At 48.2% G+C, this 23,448-nt stretch overlaps 1 protein-coding gene across 3 annotated transcripts in view; it reads left to right on the forward strand.

Annotated features, from left to right (window-relative positions):
- Zhx2 (zinc fingers and homeoboxes 2) overlaps window positions 1-23,448 on the forward strand; it is a 145,166-nt gene that overhangs the window by 58,960 nt on the left and 62,758 nt on the right. For 2 of the 3 annotated variants that reach the window (NM_199449.2, XM_011245688.3), the window contains exon 2: window positions 9,020-9,093. The gene's annotated coding sequence lies outside the window, so the exon portion shown is untranslated. Of the gene's footprint in view, window positions 1-8,509; window positions 8,688-9,019; window positions 9,094-23,448 lie in introns of those variants that run through there. The other variant, XM_011245689.3, reaches the window with a different exon arrangement.

Genomic DNA, 23,448 nt, shown 5'->3' on the forward strand with positions numbered 1-23,448 from the left:
AGAGAAAAGGAGTACCCTGGCCCTCATACCAACTGGGTTCAATTCCAAGAACTTCCCCCAAATGGAGTGCAGCCCTTGATTCTCTCATCTACAGAGGTGACAAGATGGGAGCTCTCCAAGGTTCCACATAGCGGGGACAAGGAGGACCTCCCTTCCTGTCCCCCCTTGTAGGAGGCTGGAACTGAAACCTAGGCACATGGACTTTGTCAGAACCAATCAGATACACATACACACACACACACACACACACACACACAAGGCTGGAGCTCCCGCCCTGACCAGGTCTGCATGTCTCCACTTCATTCGGATAGCCTCCTGCCTCTCTTCCACCTCTAGTCCTGAGGTGTGCTCTTCCCCACTCGTCTCTGCCTACAAGTCTCTCCTGCCATACATGGAGGTTCAGTGACCACAGGAATGACCTTTCCACCTAGGGAGAGTGGCTCCTAACTCAGGACCAAGATGGGAATCCCCAGGGGCAGTGCCATTAGGAAGCAAGACCTTCTGTTTGAATCCTGTGTGTCCTTTAATCCAGAATAAATGGCAATCCTACCACCCAGCCCATGTGGTCATCCTAGCCAGAGTTTCCACCTTGGCAGTCCCTCCCATGCCACGTCATGGTCCCACCGTGGGTGTCTTCCCTCCTTTATTTATGCATAGATTCTTACTTCTCTATGTAATTTTAAGCCCATTGAAAGCAACAACCAAGCTGCAAAGCTACACACACACACACACACACACACCAGCCTCCTCTTCGACACCTGATGCAGTGTTTGTACTTGAAGTGTTAGAGAGGTATTTGTGGAGTAAATCTTTCTTCTGTGCAGAAGGATTCTGCCCTTGTAGAGGAAATGGTGGCGTATGTAAGAGCGCCTGTGAGTCTTAGCTCCACCCCCTGTACACTGTGGGACCTGAGTGAGTTATTAACACTTAGATGCCTCAGTGTCCTCATTTGTAAATTAGGGATAATCATAGCACCTGCCTGCGCGGCTGCGATGACTTAATGAGTCACGCAGGGGAAGTGCCTCCTTCCGCGGCCACCATATGCTTGACAACATCTGTGGAGGCGCTCAGTCTGGGGTGGTCCATGGTACAGAATTGTATTTCAGCTTTAAAAAAAATATACTATATCGCCTTGACACTGAAGTTTGACATTGGTTTGCTGCCAAATCTTTTCCAGCCCCTGCATTCGATTCCCTACAGTTACTGTGTGTATGTACTTGCCTATGTGCAGTGTGACCCCAGTTACACTTGGCCAGAGCAAAGCCAGGGAAGCAGAGGTGGGGCGGAGGAAAGCCTGAGTCTCTCGTTAGTTCTGGGCTAGGCACCACATCAAGCACTCTTTTCTCAATTCCTGTGGCTGGACAGATGTGGACGGGGTTAAGGAGACAGCAAGTCTCCAGCCTTGAGTCAGCATTTTGTGCTCAGGTGCATGTTCACACACACACACACACACACACACACACACACACACAGAGTTTTTCTTTTTTAAGAAAAATGAGTTTAGTGAGTATTATTTATGAGAGCAAAGTGAAAACTTCTGGCAATTTTATTTCGACCCTGAAGGCAACTGATATTTAAGATATTTAATAAAGGGCTGGAAACAAAGCCCAGCTGGGAGAAGCCCACAGGTAGTTACTTTCTCTTATCTCTACCCACTCAGTCACTCATAGGACAATAGAATGTCTGTGGGTTTACCTGATACCCTCTGGAAATCCAGGTTTTTGTTAAATGCAGTCAAAAATAGGGGATGCTGAGGAGAAGGGAAGCAGACTCAGCAGTAGTCAGTACGGTGAGTTCACGCAGTAGCTAGCATGATGTGAGGGGCAGAACAATTATAATCACAAACCTAATTATAAAACTACTTAATCTCCATCCTATTCAGCTTTATAGTTGACTCTGTGTGTGTGTGTGTGTGTGTGTGTGTGTGTATCTTGTCTCCAGCCACAAAACTCTTGAATAAAAGACACCATCTGTCGGTCTGTAGGCAGGGACATAACATCTCAGTGGACCAAAGACATTAGGGTCCACAGCCAGGAGAGAGACGGGTAAGCCCACGCTGAGGTGACACCTGCAAGTCCTAACCTGTCATGACATCCTTTGAGTCCTGTATCCCAGCCTCCTCCATTGTCTGTGTTTGACTCTTCTTTCTTGGAGATTATGGAAAAATTCCCAGTTGATGCTGTCTCTGCTGGAGCTGTTTATTTAAAGAAAGAAACCACTGCCAGCCCTGGGAGCTTGGGTTTCCAGCTCACCTTTGTGTCTCACAGGAAGATTCAAGATTCCCATGGCTTCCCAACCTCGCAGCAGTGCTGAGAGCTGTAATCAGAGGTGTTTTCACCACTCCCCCATCCCCCACCCCCCATCCCCCATCCCTATCCCCCATCCCCCATCCCCCATCCCCCATCCCCCATCCCCATCCCCATCCCCATCCCCATCTCCACACACACCTGACAACAGCCACAGTGGAGCCAGGATTCCCTGGGCCAGACAAAGGAGGCTCAAGCAAGAATTCTTCTCTCCATAAATCAGACAGCACTGTGGTTGCTCTATCTGAAGATTTCAGAGTTCTAAGCAAAGCTTTCAAATTATGGAGTACCCAGATACAGGGGAGGCAGAATTCCGTTCAACAGACACTTGTGACTAACCCTGAGTCTGGACCAGATACAGAATCCAGGTCACTGATGGCCTTTCGTCTCTCCCAGGTGAAGATTCAACTCACTGAAAGGCTTTCAAGGCCCAGAGAACTCCCATCTTCCTTTGCTGCCCTCTCCACCACAGCCACTCTGATTACCTTCATGTCTCTCCCACCGTAGGCACCCACCCCCTCTTTTACACAACTTTCCCCTTCTCTATTCCCCCACCCCCACCCCTATGTCTCTTGGGAGTCACCTCATTCTGTGTTGGCCTCATGTGCCCTCCTTGCAAGTTTGGCCCCATTGAACTGTGCTAGGATTAGCACAATAATGGCTTTGATGTCTTTGTCCCCGTTCTGGTAAAGCCAGGGTTCACCTTATCCACAGCGTGGCCTGTAATCTGTGCCCCTGTAAGGGGGTGGAGAAACAAGAAAGGAGCAGCCTGGGACAAAACAGTTGTAGCCCTCCCTGGAGCTCAGGATATCCCTGTGCTGGACAACGATGAAGAGGAAGTGTTTTCTCCCTCTTTCATTGTGGGCACGCGTGCATGCATGTTCATGTTTTTGCAGGTACACCTACGTATGTGTGCATACATGTGCATGCCCATGTCTGTGGAGGCCAGGAGTCAGCCTCTAGTATAAGCAGTTCAGCACTGTCCACCTATTTTTAAGATAGGGACTCTTATTGGGACTTGGGTCTCACGGGTTAAGCTAATGTACCCTAAGAATCTTCCTGTCTCCATCTCTCCAACGCTAAGATTATAAGCATGGGTACCACTATGAGTGGCTTTCCCTCCTTTTCTCAGGCATAGATACACACACACACACACACACACACACATATGTGAATGATGTGTACACATGTTCCATGTATGTAGGTGCACTGTATGCATGGGTATAAGTGTGTGTCTGTATGTGGAGAGCTGAGCTAGATATTCTTTCTACCTAATTCATAGAGGCAGGGTCTATTGGTCAAATCCAGAGCTGCATTTTTTACCACTTAACCCAGGGACCCTGCCTCCGCCTTCTAAGGCTGTAATCCCAGACAAGTCATGTGCAGTCAGCATCCACCTTGGTTCTGGGAATCTGATGCTGCTGACCGAGGTGGGATATCACCTGGAATAGGTGATTATCACATTACCAGGCCAGGGAGTGATAACCAAGCTGAGGCTCCGCAGAAGCAGTGTGTGGCTTTCTGTCTCCTTCAGTTTCTGCCCCCTCTCCTGGTCGTAGTCTATGTTGGGTCCAGCCAGAGCCCAGGGCTCCCTGTGCCATGGTTCTCCGTATGATGCTTTTGCCTTAGGGTACAACGACATGTTGTGAGTGGTTTCTTACTGCCCAGTACATGTTTGCTGAATGAACATGGAATGGTCTATATTAGAGGAAGACATCCTAGCAGAGGGTGTCTCTCAATTGCAAACCTTTAATATAGCCCCGGTCTTTTTATTTTCTTCTTCTTCTTCAAGATGTACAGATCATGTAATACCTTTGGGAATTTTTAAATTTTTATTTCATGTGCATTGGTGTTTTACCTGCATGTATATGTATGAGAGGGTGTCAGATCCTCTGGAACTGGAGCTGCAGACAGTTGTGAACTGCCATGTGGGTGTTGGGAATTGAACCCAGGTTCTCGGAAGAGCAGCCAGTGCTCTTAACATCTGAGCTCTCTCCAGCCCTAGCTTTTAAAGTGCCCAGCAGTGTAACAAGATTAGACCAGGCCCAGAGGCAAAACAGTGACCCATATAAGGAAATTCTGTCTGCATATTTTTTCTCAGTAACATTTTGCTTCATAGGGCCAGTGTGGCAGGGGTTGTAGGCCAGCAAGAGAGGAGACGTGCATATTTGGAGATCTAAGGATGCTACAGAGCCTTTCATTCATTCATAGTCTCCTTTTGAGCTCTGCCATTCATACCCAGAGCTGCAGGCTCCACTGGGCATATACTAAGGCAGTCCCTACCATTGCTATCTGGCATCCCTCCCACGCAGGAGGAGGAGGCAGGCTATGTGCATAGCCCCCCAAGGTGCACAGAAAGAAGAAATAACTGGAGTCAAAGAAGGGGCCATGCAAGAGCAGCAGCCCAGTGCCTTTCATCTCCATGCATCACACCATTTATCATGCTTGTCAAAACTAACGGTTAGCTGGAACAGTGGTTCTCAACCTGTGGGTCGCGACCCCTTTGGCAAACCTCTACATTCAAAACATATTTACATCAGGATTCATAACGGCATTCAAGTTAGAACTATGAAGTAGTAACAGAAATAATTTTAGGGTGTGGGGGATCACCACAACATGAGGAAACTGTATTAAAGAGTCACAGCATTAGGAAGGTTGAGACCCACTGCTCTAGGGGGCTGGAGAAAAGCTGTGTTCATGAATAAACCAAAGCACAGAACTGATTCTGTGAGCCTGGTCTCCGGGTCTGAGAGTCCCTGCTGGTGGGACCCCAGCCAAATCATTGTGCTACTCTGTGCTCTGGTGGCTGCCTAATCGCCTGTGAATAACAATCGGAACTGTCACAAATAAGAGGGACGGCCATCGCTTACCCAGTTCTACTCTACCTCCATCAGACATCAGGGTGAGATGCTAGTAATTAGGGTAGGAAGGAGGGCGGAATGTTTGAGAGAGTAGCCTGCCCCAGCCCAGCCATGGGGCTGCCCAGAGCGTAGGAGCTGGAACTGGCAGACATCAGCGAGACAGGACACACAGATGGAATTCTCATCAATTTTCTGTAAAAGGTGGATGTTGACGGGAGGCAGATAGAAGACTGGGGCTATGGAAGGGCTGAGGTTAGCAGGTTGAAGAGAAAGGACAAGTCACAGGATATCAGGTGTCGGAGCAGGCCCAGGCTTCAGAAAGGTGGAGCCGAGGTGGACAGCTTTGTCCAGCCTTTGTAAAGGGCTCAGGAAATCCTTCTGAAACTACATGCAACCACAGCTGAGTCAAGGAGGTGTGGGGGCATGCTGTGTGGTGTGCTGTGGTCACCTTTCAGGGCACTTGGCACCCCACTGCTGGTGCTTGAAAGGGTAGGACATTTGTGTGAACCAAGGAAGTGTCTGCATTTTCTTGGCATGTGCCTTAGTCAGGGTTTCTATTGCTGCAACAAAACACAATGATCAAAAAACAAGTTGGGGAGGGAAGAGTTTGAATAAACTCTTCCACTTCCACATTGCTGTTCATTCCCAAAGGAGGTCAGGACAGGAACTCAAACGCAGGAACCTGAAGGCAGGAGTTAATGCAGAGGCCATGGAGGGGTTCTGTTTACTGACTTACATCTCATGGCTTACTCAGTCTGCTTTCTTATAGAATCTAGGACCACCAGCCCAGGCATGGCACCACCCACTATGGGCTGGGCCCTCCCCTGTTGATCACTAGTTGAGAAAATGCCTTTCTGCTGGATCTTATGGAGGTATTTCTTCAACTGAGGCTCCTCCCTCTCTGATGACTACAGCTCACTTGTGTCAAGCAACCAGTCATGACTCTCTGTCTCTTAGAGGAGGATTTTAATACCCAGATAGGGTCCTGAAACCAATGCTTCATGGGAGGGGAGCCTAACTTTAAATCAAGGATACCAATGGGCTACTTGAGATTGAGAAAAAAACAGCCATGGACCTATGTGGGTTGTGGACTATCTCTGTCTTTGTCCATGCGTCCCACAAAAACCCATCTTATGGGCTGGTGAGATGGCTCAGTGGGTAAGAGCACCCGACTGCTCTCCCGAAGGTCCGAAGTTCAAATCCCAGCAACCACATGGTGGCTCACAACCATCCATAATGAGATCTGACTCCCTCTTCTGGAGGGTCTGAAGACAGCTACAGTGTACTTACATGTAATAAATAAATAAATAAATCTTTTTTTTTAAAAAAAAACCCATCTTATAATGTGAGTTTGGAATCAAAACATGGAGTAGGATGTCACTAATCAAGAGCATTGAAAGGGGATGGAGCCTGGAGAGATAGCTCAGAGGTTAAGAGCACTGAATGCTCTTCCAGTCCTGAGTTCAACTCCCAGCAACCACATGGTGGCTCACAACCATGTATAATGAGATCAGATGCCCTCTTCTGGTGTGTCTGAAGAGAGCTACATTGTATCTGTATGCATAAATAAATAATTCTTTGAAACAAACAAACAAACCTCCCTGGGACATCCCTTTCCTCATTCTTTTGCCCACAGAACCCTATAAAAGAGGGAGAGAAGGATTGTAAGAACCAGAGGGCTTGAGGACACCATAAGACCATGTCCCACGGAATCAACTAAGCAGGGCTCACAGGGACTCACAGAGACTGAAGTGATGATCATGGAGCCTGCATGGGTCTGACCTAGGTCCTCTGCAAACATGCTGCAGCTGTTTAGCTTGGAGTTTTGGAGGAACTTCTAACAGTGGGAGTGGGGTTATCTCTGACTCTTTTGCCTGCTCATGGGTCCCTTTCCTCCTACTGAGTTGCCTCGTTCAGCCTGGATAGGAAGGTTTGTGCCTAGTCTTATTGTAACTTGCTATGCTCCGTTTGAGTGCTATCCCTGGGAAACCTGCTCTTTCTTAAAAGGAACTTGAGGAGCAGGGGATGTGGAGGAGTAGGAAGGTATGGGGGGGGGGGGGACTGAGAGGAGTGGGGGTTGGAGTAGAGGCTACAGTGGGGAGTTACTGTGTAAGAAGAGAATAAATAAACTATGTGTGACATCCCTTCCCCCATCATGGCTAGCTTGAGGCCTCTGGTCTTCTCTTGGAAACAGAGAATAGTAACTCTCACCTGCCTGAAATAGCACTTCCTAAGGGTCACTCACTCACTGCCTGGTCTCCTTGGGGAAGGGGAGGGCTCTTCTCCCAGATAGGTCATTCTATGGGTAGGGATGAGAGATCTGAATTCTTTGAATCAGAATCAATTAGACACTGGGACTCTATGCAGAAGCTTGTGTCCGTCCGTCCGTTTCACACACACACACACACACACACACACACACACACACACACACACACGAGGGGAATGGTCCAAGACCTGGGGATTTTAACATAACAGAGAAGGGGATGCTCGTCTCTGGCCTGAGCTCATCACTCCCCACTGCAGCAGACTGCTCTTCCCAAGCCACTCTTACTAAGCATGGCCTGCCTGGCCCTTCCTTTTACTCCGCCCACAGATAGTGTGGTAGAAAGGAATGCAGTTTCCAGAAGCCAATGGAAATGGCTTGAATCCACTCTCCCCGTCACCAGCTCTTTAGCGGAGGCAGCTAACTGTGGCTTCCCTAGCTCATTTCCTCACCCGGCAATGGTCAGAGACTTCCTCCCATGGCTGAGAGAATAATAAAGCCTGTCGTACAGCCCGCACGTCGCCTATGGCTCTTGTTAAAATGCAACCTCCGAATCCACAGCCCGGAGCCTGCCTTCCCAGCTAGGCTCTCTCTCTTGAGGTGTGAGTTTGTGAGTTTGCACTTTGCTATTCAAAGGAACACGTCTGCACAGCAAGAATCCTGCTCAGGTGTGTCAAGAGCAAGTGTGGGGAGCGTGGTAAAGACTCAATAAACACTAACTCCAGCCCTGATGATTCTCTTTACGGGGTCAAAAGGTTTCCCCCGTGAGAACACAGAAAGTTCACTTGGGAGTTCATAAGGAAACAAGAAGAAAAAAAAAAGACAGGGTTTGAGGATCATGGCCATGGGGAGCAAGGGAAGGGAGTCCCACAAGCCGTAAGCAGCCCCATGTGTCCTTACAAGGTACCCCCACTGACTGCCTGCAGAGCTCTAGGGCCTAGACCTCAGCTCACCATGCTATGGCACAGAAGCAGAGGCCCCGCGTTCGCGCACACACACACACACACACACACACACACACACACACGCCCTGTTCTGCCAGCTACAGCTCTCCAGAGGAATTTTCAAAGCACACAGGGTGTGTTTGGCAGGAGTCTCTCCACAGGCCTTGGGGCCTTTTGCTTTAAGGACTGCATTATCTTTTCTGCTTGAAGCCTGGACACTGAGCGTCCCCCTTTGCTGGTACCCTAAAGAAACCCTGCACAACCTGCTGCTGGTGAGAGGCAAGGATGCTCTGAGGAGACACTGAGTGAGGTTAGACAAGCCCAAACCCCTTTCCACACCCAAGCCATCTGCCTTTGCTTTCACACGCCTAAAAATTCTTTTTTGCTACAAACTGCTGACTCATCCAGAGTTGGGGTCCCCTCCCCCCACTTTTTTTGTTCCTCTTCTTTCTCTGGCTCAGAATTGCCACAAAGCCTGGAGATTGTGAAGTTGCTTTGATGAGTGCCTGGGTCCTTACAGGGGTTTATTTTCCCCTTCCCACCTCCATCCTAGTTTCCCAAGGGCTTGGTCCTGCTTGGATACAGAGCTGGATACCTGGTTTGTTCTGCCCTGCTTCTCACACAGTCTCTTCTTCTTTGCAGGTCTCCATGCACTGGCTGCTCTGGGAATCTGGCTGCAAGATCCCCAGGATGTAAGGAACTCACAGCAGACACTGGTAAGTGGTACAGCAGTGGGCTGTGCTTGCACCTGGCCCAGGTTGATGTCGGGGAAAGGATAGGAGCTGCATGGGAAAGCCAACCTGGCAACTCTGTTTCCATCCACCCAGCACCTGGACACAGCACAGAGCCAAGCTTCCAGGTGTAAACCTCCCAGAATGGCTTCCTGCCAGGGCTTCCCTAGACGCCATGAGCCTGCAGGTGGCTGGCTCTCCCCTCTCTGCACAGATGACAGCAACTCAGACTTCCAGGCCAGGGACATATTTTTAGAGTTATGTTCAAAATGAGGGGAAAAAGTCTTAGAACACAGTGTGTAGTGCCTGGCTTAGCCAGTAGGCAAAGCCACCCTAAAGTACTAGCCCTGATAAGAGCTGGGGGGCAGAGGGGGGTGGGGGCGGGGATTGTTGATGACTTGGACTAAGCAAAACTCCCTGACAAGAGATATGCACAAATGCAGTGAAAAAGTTGGGTCACTAGGGAGTTCCCTGTCAGTGACAGAATTCAAGGAGAGGCTGGACAAATGTCATGAAAAATACTGAAGTGGGAAGCTTTGATAAAGCAGTGTTTTCCCCTCTTCTGTGATAATCTAGAACCTTTGAGGGGTGGGATGTATAGGAAGAGGATGGAGGCTGAGGAGAAGACCGGTGGCCACTGCAGAGTCTACTGAGTAAGGAAACCTTGCGTCTTTCCTGTGCCCCAGTGCCACCAGCTGATGCCGGACAGCTCACACGCACATCTGTAATCCTAAATACCTGGTGTACATGATAGATGAAGAGTATGCAAAGAGTATGATGGGAGGTTTTTCTGGGGAGTGGCTTAGCAGTGGCCCCTCCCACAGCAGGGCTACCCAAAGAACGTTCTGCTAGTCACACCATCAGAAGATTTGGTCTAATAGGCTGACTGCTCAGAGTGGAAGAAAAGGCCTAGGGAGCCTGTATAAAAAAGGGGGTGGGGATGGGGTGTCACCCTTCTGCCCAATTCACAGGAGGAATAAGGGAATACATGGGTAAGACCCAAGTAGGTGGATGCCAGAGAATATGAAATGGACTTTACCCAGAAGTTTGGAATCCTTGGCAGGGACAAGACTTATCCCACACATTCGGATGACCAAACCCCTACCTGCCAGACAGGAGAAGAGCTGGACTCCAGACCTAAATGAGGGCATTAGGCAGGAGTGAGTCCAAGATCAGACTTAGCACAAGTGACTGGTCTCTGTGTCCTCAGGGTAGTGATGCCACTGTTTGAGGACAGAAGGGGAGAGGAAAGAAAGGGAACGCAGAGGAAGTGGGCTGGATGGTGACTCTGCGACATGAACCATGACATCCTTAAAGCTGAGCTGTGAGGATAACTGTGTCCTTGCACGCACAGGCCCTGGCACATAATAGGTGCTGAGCCGATGGTGGTGAGATAAAGTGGGGAAGGGGAATGCAAGGAGAGAATATTTGTGCAGAAGGACAGGGGTCCTAGAGTACACCACCACGTTCAAGTCCTGGCTCTCCACTGGCTTTGTGGCCTTGGGCAAGTTGCTGGCCTCTCTGTGCTTCAGTCTCCTCATCTGAGAAATGGGGACAGGGTCATAAGGATTCCATGATTAGTATAAAACTGTGCCAGGACACAGCAAGGACTTCATCATGATCACCCCTTCATCCAGAGTGTCATGGGGGTCAGAGGTAAAGCTGGGGCTGTAGTCAGAGGCTCTGCTGTAGCTACATGGTGGAACCAGGATGAAGTTACTCGCTCTGAGGTCGTTCTCCAATCTGGAGATGCTGTGTATGGTCTACTGGGTGTGCATCTTTCCTGCTGTCTCTTTCCTGTTTCTGACCCTGCTCCGAAGTCAGTTACCAGCTGCTGGCCCCAGGGAACATGGTGTGGCTCAATGTCCAGTTCCTGCCTCCTCCCTCTTGCCATCTAAGAGTCTTGATTGGGTTCATTTTCTCTGCCAGTTAAAGAATTAAGAGGCAAGGAAAAAGATCTTGGGTGCATCAGATAGCAGCAGAGAAAAGACACAACAGACAGAAGTCAGCCAGTAAAGGCATTAATGGGGCAGGGGCATGAAGAGAAAAAGACTCTGCAGAGGGGGCACTCAGAAGCCTCATCCTTGAGGTATGGGGATATTCTAAATCTTTGAGGGGATCTCTCCCCCCCCCCCTCTCTCTCTCCTTTCTCTCTCTCCCTTCAACCCACTTTTTCAGGTAAAGGAAGGGAAGCATTATGTCTCCTTTCGCTTTGTCTCCATTTTTTCTGTATTTCTTCCTAAGGCGGTACAGCAGGGACCAGCCATGTCTCTGCTGTATATGTGGAATGTGAGCTAAAAATGTTTGCCTGTGTTTATAACTGCAAAACAAAAACCCCAAACTTGACTCTTCTATGGAAACTGTGTATTGCTCCATTTTCAGTTGCTATAACAAAAAAAAAAAAATCTGAGTCTGGATAATATATAAAGATAAGAGGCTTGTTTGGTGGATGTTAGAAGCATGTGTGGAAGAGACATATGACAAGACAGAAAGCCAGAGACAAGAGATTCAGGCTTGTTTTCATTATGTTGCCTTAGTCTCCCTAGCACTAATAAAGGCCCTGAGAGAACTACTTTAATCTCCTCCAGGGGTGGCACTCCCAATGACCTAATCACCTTCATTAAGCCACGCCTCTTAAAAGCCCTGCACAATCCTGGAACCCAGCCTTCTAGGTCATGACAATTTGATGGATCCCCTCGTACACCAGACAGTGGTGTACGACCACCATCTGGCCCCTTCCATGGAGAACATACAGACTTCAGAAAACACTTGGGCAGCGGACAGGACCCACTGGGCTCTTTCAAATGTGAGTGCACCTTGAAATAGTCCTTCAGTGGTATCATTGACAACCTCTGTAGCCAGAGCTGCGGTGCCCGTAGCAATAACAGGCCAGTGGAAAATTGGGTGGTTGGGATTTGAGGCTATTATTTGTCATCTCTCACCTGTCCTCAGACACAAAGCCAACACAGCTGTGGTCGGCTGACAAAGGTGGAAGGACAGGTTTGGGAGAGTGAGTCACTCCTCACAGTACAGGGAGCTAGCTAGGATTTGACCCAGGCAGCCTGCTTCTAAGCTTCTTTACTTTGCCTCTCTGTTGCTGCCACTTGTTCTCCCTGTGAGCAAAAGAAACAGTGCCCCCACCCCCTGATTTGCTGTCCTGGCTCTTTTCCCCCAACTTTCTGGCAAAACTCCTCCCCACGATAAAAGGGCAAATGAAAAGCAGAAGATCTGTCAGAAACAGCTCTAACACAAACAGCTAGAATTTGTTTTCCAGAATTCCTTCATTTGTCCATCCAGCCATCCATCCATCCACCCATCCAACAAGCACAACTCAGCTCCAGGACCTCATGACAGCCTTCATCTTTGGCACCAGCAGCTTGCAAAAGTTCCTGGATCCTCCAGAGTCATTGTCACCAGATAGCTCAAAGGAAGGCTCACTTCGTAGTGCAAAGCACTTGATTAATATGCTGCAATTTGGGCAGCGCTAGGCTGTTCTGGCACCCCCACCCAACTCTGTTGCCATGACGACATTATTTTAACAAACAGCTCTTTAATATTTAATGAAAATTATACTCTGACAGGCGGGCAGAACAACCGCACCACAGAGGGCTTAGAAGGGTCCATGAGGACAACTTTGCACAAAGCCATCCGTCCCCTGATCCCTGTAAGCTGTTTGTCACCAGAAAATGCAGGTGCTCTGGGGCCAGGAGTCACTGTGATGCCAGACATGGGTCATGCATAGCAATTGAAGCTTGTCACATTTTTAAATGCAGGATGTCACAACGGTTTCATGAGGACAGGGTAGCGTGATAGCATTATTAAATACTGCTTTCTACACCGAGCTGCCGAACCCACCCCCACCCCCCACCCCCCAGCTCATCTGGGGATGCTGAGAGCCTTGTCTGCTTCCTGGGCCTTGAGTCAGGCTGAATTGTAAGACAGCATGTGAAGAGAGAGCCCAGAGTGTGCATGCCAGGCCGAGAATCAGCCTGTGCCTCCTCGTCAAAGCGCCATCTGTCCAAGGCAGCTGATTCAGTAGCAGAAGGTGCAGAGATTAGGCGATCCAGACCCCTGCCTCAAAGGGGTGTGTCAAGACGGAAAAGACCATCACTACGCTCTGGCCTCCTCCATCATTGAGTTAGTCTGTACACCAGGCACTGTAGTAAGCTTTTGAAGGCAAAAGTCATTACCCTCTAGATCTGCAATGAGAAAAATGGATGGATAACTAAAGCGGAGAGAACAATACGGTGGTCTCTCAGTTTTCTCATCCATAAATTGGGAATATAGCACTATCTTCACAGATAGCTGCCATGGGGTTCAAAACACAATAAATACATGAGAAGACCTAGGGAAAAGTATTTAAAACAGTGAGACATGCCAAGTATGACATAGATGCTAGGTAGGACTTCTTTGTCCATAGTACCACGTTTATCATTATAGGAGCTAGCATGTACCAAATGCTTACTCTTCTGCATCTCTGAGGCTGATTTGGAGCTGTACGATCTCATTGAAATTTCACAGATAAGTCTGTGAGACTATATAATCCTCACCATCCTCACTTTGCAAGGGAGGACATCGAGGTGCCATGGAGTTCCAGGATCTCTAGATGAAGTCTTGAAAATCCCCTAGGTAAACGGCCACGGCTACCACAGAAGCCAGGAATGTCCACTGACAGCATGGGACTGAAGCAGGGAAGAGCCTCTGGTGCGGAGGAAGGAGCCTGCAGCAGCAGACATGAGCTGTATCCGAGGGAGGGAGCGTGGTCTGGCTCCACAGTTGAAGAAGTAGATTCTTGGCACCAGCAGAAAGCTTGTCTTAAACAAATATAACCTGTTTATTTAGACTGTATATAAGACTTTTATTAAAATAAATAGATTGGGAGAAGAAAGGGAAAACAGAAGGGAAGGTATAAGACTTACAGTTTTCTGTTCCTCCTACTAGGATTTCACTGAGTATCTGTATGGCGAGCATAGGTGCGCGAGTGCATGTGTGTGTGTGTGTGTGTGTGTGTGTGTGTGTGTGTGTGTGTGTGTGTTAAATAACAGCCCCTGCCTGTTGTATCCCAGAGCAAAGAAACAAGCAGAGAAAGGGAAGTTCAAATTGTGCACCAAAATACAGGCAAAGTCATTAAGGAATAGCATGCCCCAATTTTTAAAACCCCTTCTCTGGCTATTTTGGTTATTTATTACCATGGTAGTGCTTTGTATCAAACAACCCCATAAGCCTATGGAGGACAGTAGGACATATTTAGTCAGCTCCCAGGTCTGAAGGGTGAAATCAATGGCCTCTCATTCCATGAGATGGCTAACATATTTGATGTCAGTTTAGGGGGAACATGGACTGTGTGCTGCTTGACATGAGGTAACCTCAACTAGGATGACAAACGCCAAAGCTGGATAAGTCATTCACCCTGTAGAGGCTTACCATGGCATGACCTCATGGGAGCGACAGTAGAGTCTACAAAGAGAAAATAACAGGACATATAGAAGCCTTAGTTATCACTAATATCCACCCTCCCAAAGCCAGTCACAACGCAGAGCCACCGTGAGAGAGCTCCACTGAGCTGTGCCACAGAGCATGGGGGTGAGGAGGCATCATGACTGAGCTATCACCCAAGCATGGTCACTGGACTTTCAGAGGGAAGAGCCCAAGGTTCAGGACAGTATGTGGCTTCCAGAGGTCCCACTGTGGTAGGGCTGGAATGTGGACACAAGCTGACTGGCTGGTCCAAAACTGGCATATTTTCCAACTTCTGCTCAGTAGGAAGATGCTCAGAAGAGGAACTAGAATAGAGTTGCTGTTGTCTTTCTGAAGCTAGAGACCCAGTTGCCCCTAAAGGAGGACAGGGCTTGTGGAATCCGTGCCATAGAAACCACATCACAGCCCCGGGAGTACGCAAACCCATTGCTGCCTGCTGCCTGCTCTTCCGACTGTGGGAATTCAAGCTAGGAGGTCCTGTGTGCCTCCAAGAAGCAACCAAGACGGGACATTCCAGTGCACAATTTGAGCTCTATGAACCTGAGTGACTCCGGATGGTAGTTCATCTCCATTGTCAACTTGTAAAATCACCCAAGAGACATAACACAGGTCATGTCTGGAGCAATTCTACTAAAAGGGAAAGACCCACCCTGGGTGTGGACAGCACCATGCCTCCATGGGCTAGAGTCCCAGACTGAAGAAAAGGGAAAAGGCGAGTGGTTCACCTTCGTTCCTGCCCTTCTACTTGTAGTTGGAAAGCAGACCCAGCCAAGAGGGTATCACATTCGTGCTGCATGCCGCCCACCATGATGGACACTATCCCCTTGAACATCCACTCAAACTCTGAGCAAAACTCAACCCTTCCTTCTGTGTGTTGCTTCTTGCCAAGAATTGGGTCAGCACGAGTTAAGTCACTGACATACTCAGAGAGCTGCAGCATCCTCTCTCTTAGTCACAACACTTGATGTTGACACCCAGTGGCCAACTTGAGCTAGGTCTTCCGATGCAGGTGTGACATTGCTGACAGGACATTTCTGCCACATGGGCCTGGATAACAAGAATAAAAGGAGCCAGGCTGAAGTGATCAGCCTCCACTGTTGGCACAGCAGACCTGTCCATGAAGCCCTTTAAGCACGTTGACAATGTGGCCTTTTCTCTTACGGGGAAGAGCATGGCAGAAATGAATTTCTAAATTGTACGGAGAGGGAAACTGAGTAAGTTAGGTTCTGGTAACCTGTTCCTAGAGGAGGTAAAAGTGAAGACGGACACAAACTAATCAGAGTTGAGCATCCTTCTGTAGCAGTAACTATCCATGCCACCTGCGCAACTCAGTCACTTCTCTGTGCCCATTTGCCCCTCCACAGAGCAGGCTGGCATCTCAGAGCACTCAGTGAGTTAATGCATATCAAGCACTCACAGCATCACACGGGTAAACTCAGGAAACCGCACCCGCCTGGCATTGCTGCTGAACATTAAGACACAAATGGAAATGAAACACATTGACAAATACCATCCGTGGCATGGGGTAGAGCCATCCAAGGTGTGCCGTGTGACAAGAAGATGAGGAGTCCTTTGGGATGAGTCACCTGGCCAGGGTCAAATGAGAGGCAGTACAGAGACTAGAAACCAGCTCTCCCCAATCTGACTCTCCTGAGAAGGGGCTCTGTCCCCACATAAGTCACTCATCTCCCACTCTGATTCTCCCTGTTCAAAACATCTCTGTATTCATAGGTCCAACGGACACCCACACCTCCTTCCCACTTTAAGCTCCTAAATGCAATCATGCTACGTACTCAGACCTATATTAGCCATGCAAGAAGGATGCAGTGTGTATCCAAGAACAAACACTTCATTAAGCCCTAGATTTAATTAACTTAAATCATTTTCCATCCCAGCTCCCATGTCCCACTTGAAATAGAGAGCCATTTTAAGTGTAGTCCCTAACTCTTAACTAGAAGTTCTGATTTTAGTGGTTTTGAATCAGACTCGACATTAATAGCTCACTGTCTTCATCTGCCCCCGAGGTAGCTTCCTCCCCCATGTGATTAATTTCATTTTTCTCTGGCCTTGTTTCAGACACAAGCTTCGCACGCACTGTATTCTTTTATGTTGTGGCTATTGTTACTTTAAAGGGAGAGCTGGAAACAAGAGCTTTTCATCACATCATTCTACATGTGTATGCACACGTGCACACACAGAAAAAGCTGCATGCTTTTGCCAACATTATGACCATTATGACCGTGGTCCTCTGCCTCCCTAGAATCTTCGATTTCATTTGGAGGCTTTTTCTTTGTTTCTATCCTGCACAGAAAATAACATTAATGAAACACCCAAAATTCGTCTCTAGGTCCCTAGAATGTCCTCTTCCTCCCCAGATACAGGGACAACAGTTTTATTGTTTTCTAGTCTCTATTTCTGGCCAAGGTACAGACCCTTCCATCTCCTATATGGACATGAGGGACACATTAGTTGCTTCTGTGCTGCTGTTACTAAACACTATTGCTAAGGCAGTTTATAGAGGAGAGAGTCTGCTGGGGTTTACACTTCAAGAGGGTTAGAGCCCATGATGGCAAGAAAGCATGGCAGCAAGCTCTAAAGATGGCAGATGCAGCATAAAGCCTACCGCTAACACCCTCACTTGAAAGCATGAAGCAGAGAAAGTGAGCCAGAAGTGTCAAGGACTCTTGAACTCTCAGAGCCTGTCTCCAGTGACATACTCCATGCAGCAAAACCACACCTCTTGAACCTTCCTAAATTGTGCCACTAACTGGGGGTCAAATTTTCAAACATCTGCCCATAGGGGGATGTCTTAGTCAGGGTTTCTAATCCTGTACAAAACATCATAACCAAGAAGCAAGTTGGACAGGAAAGGGTTTATTTAGCTTATATTTCCACATTGCTGTTCATCACCAGAGGAAGTCACAGGGCAGGAACTTGGGAGGCAGGAGCTGATGCAGAAGCCATGGAAGGGTGCTGCTTATTGGATAGCTTCCCCTGGCTTGCTCAGCTTACTTTCTTATAGAACCCAGGACCACCAGCCCAGGGTTGGGACCACTCACAAAGGTCTGAGCCCTCCCCTATCGGTCACTAATTAAAAAATGCCTTACAGCTGGATTTCATGGAGGCCTTTCCTCAAGGGAGGCTCCTTTCTTTGTGATAACTCCAGCTTGTGTCAAGTTGACACACAGAACCAGCCAATACAGGGAGATATTCTCATTCAGGCTACTAAAAAGTGTCTCCCCACTCAAGACCTAACCAAACTGTTAATTCTTAAATTATGAGCCAAAGCCAGGTATGGTGTCTTGTATCTGACATCTCAGCATTCAAGAGAGTGCAGCAGGAGGACTTAACAGAGTGCATTTGAGGCCAGTGTATCCTGTCTCAAAACACCAATAAACAAAAAGTCAGAGCATGTACTTCCCAGAACCTGTACCCATCTATACCTTTTGCTATGCATAGTTTGACTTCTAGACTTTGTCCTGAGCCTGGAAAGGTCTCATGCTCCCTTCCTTTCCAATCTCATTTCCAACCACATCCCTTCTCACACCCTAGATGCCAATCCCACTGCTTCTTCTTGTTCTTCGTCTGCACCAAGCCTGAGTCCTTGACAGAATGATGCACTTACTGCTATGTCTTGCGCGCGCCCTGACTCGCCAGCAAAGCAGACGCCACAACAGGATCCTTCTGCACACGTTTATTGGGAGAGCTTGATTGCAGAGGCGAAGAGACCCCAAGCCCAGAACTAGTGCTGCTTATATAGGCCTAGGCGAGGCGTGTCTCACACCCCGATTGGTTATGCATGGGTTATGCTTACCACCTCATTTGCATGTCTCACATCTGATTGGTTAACTTCTCTCTCATCTGATTGGTTAACTTGTCTCTTATCTGATTGGTTAACTTGTCTCTCATCTGATTGGTTAATTCTCAAAACCTCATCTTGGCAAAAAAAAAAAAAAAAACTTTACTACCTATGTATTCGTGGTGGCCAGCGGTAGCCAGCACCACCCTGCAATGGCACATGTGGCTTCCCACAGCTATGCCTGTGTAGATTCACTCTCCCAGCCTAGGGTCCCTCAAAAATAGAGGCTGACACAAAGCTCATAGCTTTGTATGATGCACAAGACAGGGATGGGTGGGGATGCTGTACAGTCCCAGACAACAGCAAGAGTAAGGAGAGGCAAGAGGGGAGAAGAATGCAGATCCCATGCATGCAATGTTCAGCCACCCCATCGCTCCATGAGCTCCCGCAAGTTGCCACGACACATGAAGTCTTCAGAGTGGCCATGGGGATTGTATGCAGGGTGTGTGTCCCTCAAGGCACCGTGCCACAAAACTGTATGAAAACTCAGAGGGCCATGGGGAAGATGTGCTTAGGAGCAAAGTGTTGTGAGTAGGAAACCCAGGTGCTCCTAACAGAAGCATGGTTTTACAGGTCACCTGTGGTCTAGTAATGCACAAATAGGGCAAGGAGTGTGGCCCCTTGCTTGGCAGAAAGGCCCACTTGACAAAGGCAAGTGACAAAAGTGTCGCCTTGTAAATGACTGTGATGTGGCAGAAAGACGGTGTAATTGGACCAGCTGTGAACGTTATAGCTGGTAAGCCATCAGGTAAACTGAACAAGCTGGTATGTTTCCGAGGTGTGCATGTGTTTTGTTGTTTGGTGCCTCTGAGAGAGCCACCTTTCACCATGTGACTAACCTCAGGAAGTAGTGACATCATAGCATCCTGTGTACTTAAAAAGGAAGGAGACAGTCTAAGGACTCGGGGTCAATTTTGTGTATTTCCTGCACAACACTGTTCAGTTGAACTGTTTCTGTGAGAATACCTACTGTATCTCCCTGCTGAAAACAGGCACAAGCAAAAGCTAAACTCACATAGTGCATAGCTATCCTCTAGTTCATCGGTCACGTTGGAACAATGTTTTGTTTTCAAGCATTGTAGCCCCACTGACTCTGCTAAGTCTTGGCCAGTGGGGCTGGTCAGAGACACATTGAAGCAGGAGTCATTACGGAGGAAGAGGCACCATGAGCTGTTGGTGGGTATGAGAGAGAGAGAGAGAGCGAGCAGCTAGCAGCCTGTCATGACCCTACTGCTGAGACCTTTCTTGCTCCAGGGAAAGTCCCTGGACTGTAGCCAGTAGATTGTCTTGACCCCATTTTCCAAATGATGTTTGGCGCACTACTGAGAACTTAAACTCAATAGCATGTCAAACCTGTCATCCCTAGAAGCAGCAGCCAGAAGCCAGACTGCATTTGATTGGAATCAAAGCAAACACATCCAGCAAGAGTGAAATGTAGGGGATGTGGAGAACTGCCAGCCCCTCCTGACCATCCTATATAGACAAGGGGACTTGGGTGGCACTGAACATTCTCATGACATACGATTAAAAAAATTGGAACATGCCGGGCGTGGTAGTGCACACCTTTAATCCCAGCACTTGGGAGGCAGAGGCAGGTGGATTTCTGAGTTGAAGGCCAGCCTGGTCTACAGAGTGAGTTCCAGGACAGCCAAGGCTACACAGAGAAACCCTGTCTCGAAAAACCAAAAAAAAAAAAAAAAAAAGGAACATAATTCGCAGCCACTAGAAGAGAAAGGAGCAGCCCCCTCCTTAGGAGCCAGCTGTCAATGGCTGGATACATCTTGAATTGTCACAGGATGCTATTAGCAAGCTGTACAAAACCTGTCAAACACACAGAGCCCCCCCCCCTCTGCCATGAAGAGTTCTCTAGCCCAAATGGCAGTCTTGTGAAGGTCAAGAAGCCTTGATGTAAAAGTGTCATGGCACGTGAGCACGCACAATATTTTTGAAAGGTTGTAGGGAGGTAGGCATGCCCACATCAGCTGGGGTGGGGGTGGGGAGACTGCAGCCCATGTAATGCGGCTGCCCACACTCAGGGTAGGTTCAACTCTCACAGACACACAAGAAGTCCGGCTCCCTAGTGACTACAAGCCTCATCATCAACCGTGAAGATTAGCCATCACGACCCTGACAGCATGCCTAGTGCTTGATGGCTTGAGCCAGTCTTAGAAGGCTGCACAAGGGTGGAAGTACACTATAATCGAGAGAGAGAGAGAGAGAGAGAGAGAGAGAGAGAGAGAGAGAGAGAGAGAGAGAGAGAGAAGTAATTCAAACCACTTAATAAAATAAAGAAAGCTCCACACTGGATAATTCCTACTTCAAAATGTTCTGCTCCAAGCAAAACTGTGGAGGTAGAAGAAGATCAGAAGTGGGGGTGGGGATAAGCAGGTAGAGGACAGAGCTCTAAGGCAGTGGAACTATTCTGTGTGACACTGTAATGTCACCGGGTGGCTGTGCATTTGCCCAAGCCCAAGAGAATAATCAGTACAAGAGGAACTCTGGCATGAGCTATGGGTGTCAGTTAGTAGCCATCTGTCATTGCTGTTCCTCGGTTGTAATTAACACACTGCACTGGGAGGGAAGGAGAAGGGTTACTTAACCCCTTCTGTGCCTTCTGTCCATCTTCACTGTAAACCTGAAACTGCTCGAACCATCAGTCTATTGAAAATGCTCAGGGCCTAGCATGTGAGTATAACCTTCAATCCCAGTGTTTGAGGGATGGAAGCAAGATGATCAATAAGGCCAGCCTCAACTACCATAGAGAGTTCAAGGCTAGCCCAGGCTACCTGACATCCTACCTAAAAAGGAAATAAGTACAAGTTTAAATGATATGATTAACAGAGTTGAGATAATTGTTATAATCATCATAAGGTTGAAGACTGTCGCTTAATTCCAAAGACACTTAACACATATTGCATTGTTGATTCTGTCCTTGTTAGTGAGCAGAATATACCAGAAGGAGGAGGGGACTGTCCCATCTAAATAGCATTCACTTAGGTCCAGGCAGACAAATTTCAGAGACTTATGCATCAAGTCTCCACGGCTGCTCTAGGAGAGAATCTCAATCGTAAGACAAGGAAATGGAGACTTGTGGAGGTTAAGTCACATGACCAGAGTCAGAAAGCATCACAGGAAGGATTTGAGCCAGATCAATTGTTGAGCCAGTATAGCTGATATTATGGTGTGTGTGTGTGTGTGTGTGTGTGTGTGTGTGTGTGTAGGTTGGAAGGTTCTAGAAGGTAACAAGAGACAGGCACCTCTCAGCTGTCTTGAGCCACTAGAATGGGTGGTGGGCTGAGGGACCCTTCCCGCTGGCCTACCGCCCTGTTGTGCCTGAGTCTTTCCATGTGGGTGTGGCCATCTTGCCTTGTATGCCCGCCAGGGATCATCATGGAACAGTGTCCAGTGGTGGCCTGAGTTGAGCGGTGTTTCCCTCTGGATCTGCTCTGCAGGTGGAACAGTCCTGCATCCCTTGCCTTCTCCAGGTTGTTCAAGGATTCTAAGCTCCACAGAGAAACCACTCCATTCCCTTCTGCGAGGTATCCTTCACTCTGACGACCAGGCAGGGCCATCCATCCTTAAGCTGGCAGGGAAGAATAGACTCTGGTTTTGCAGACCAACCCTGTTGCATATCCGGTCAGAAAGACCCTTTGTACCTTAGACACTAAAAGAAACTTCTCTGAACCAGTGTTTCCTAGGCCTCTGATCAGATCACTGTAGACCAGCTGTGTATCCAAACACTCTCCTCCCATTGGCCTCACCTCGTTTTTTACAATGTCCATAAAGTGTTAGCCTCCAGACCTGAGGTATCCCTGCCACACCCCACTCCATCCTTCCCCTACCCCCATCTTTCATCCTGTCTTACCTGTCCACCTATTATAATATCTCGTCACCACCCTCCACCCACTCACAAAGATACCTAGCCCAGAACGTGGCTCTTGCCAGAGTAACTTCTGTTCCCCTGTGTCTGGTACAGTGCCTGACTCAGAACATGTCAGGAGAGTCTGAGACACACTGCACAGAATCAGAAACAGTCTTGACCTGGGGGGCAGCAAATTGACACAGACATTTTTTTTCCTCAGTCCATTCGAGAATTTTCAGTGAAAGCCTATTTCAGCTCTCATATTGCTTTTCAATCACCACAATTGATTCCCCTTACCCTTGTCCCCAGTGAACTGTATTAAATTGCAATTAACGTTGATGTGGGTTTTCCCTCTCCCCGCCTTTGAAGGGGGCACACAGGTGGCAACAGACAGAAGGGCCTAGTCCTATCACAGAGGAGGTGGAAGCTCATCAAGGGCATTTGCAATTAAATTAGGTGACACTTCTACCAGCGGTGAAAGGCTCTCTGAGGAAGGGACCCCAGCAGGGTGATGCCCACTTGCAGGGAGCTGGAGTCTATCCAGAAATGCTGCAGGAGCCACGACTGCATCGCACAGGAAGACGGTTGGGTTGACCGCTGGGATCATTTCCAATGTAATTGGCTTCGTATAGCTCGAGTTTAAGCAATCGATTTCTATAAGCTCTTTTACAGTTGGAATTCATAAACAAATCTGTGCACTCTCGCCCTGCAGCGTCCTGTTTGATTTCTGGTCCCTTGCTCTTTTTTACTGATGCCTAAACTCCCCGTGTCACGAGTACAGACCTGACAATTCACCCTGGCTGCGGATGCTGCCTTAAAAGACACAACAGAAAGGAGATAGAGAGATGCAGGCCCTGCCCTTAAGGTATCCCACGCCCTGGCTGAGATAAGAATAGAAAAGAAGGAATGTTCTGCAATTTGACTGTCAGAACCATCTTAAAAATCTCCCGTTGGATCCTGACATCCCCAGCCAAGCCAGCCCATGCCAGAGAAGGAGCTTTGTTACTTTGTTACTTTGTTACTTTGTTACTTTGTTACTTTGTTACTTTGCTACTTTGTTACTTTGTTACTTTGTTCAATCAGCTTACTCATAGGGGTTGTTTTCCCTCCCCTGCAATCACTGATGCATCAGCCTGCCATT

This window comes from Mus musculus, chromosome 15, assembly GCF_000001635.26.
Source record: "Mus musculus strain C57BL/6J chromosome 15, GRCm38.p6 C57BL/6J".
NCBI classification, from domain to species: Eukaryota; Metazoa; Chordata; class Mammalia; order Rodentia; family Muridae; genus Mus; species Mus musculus.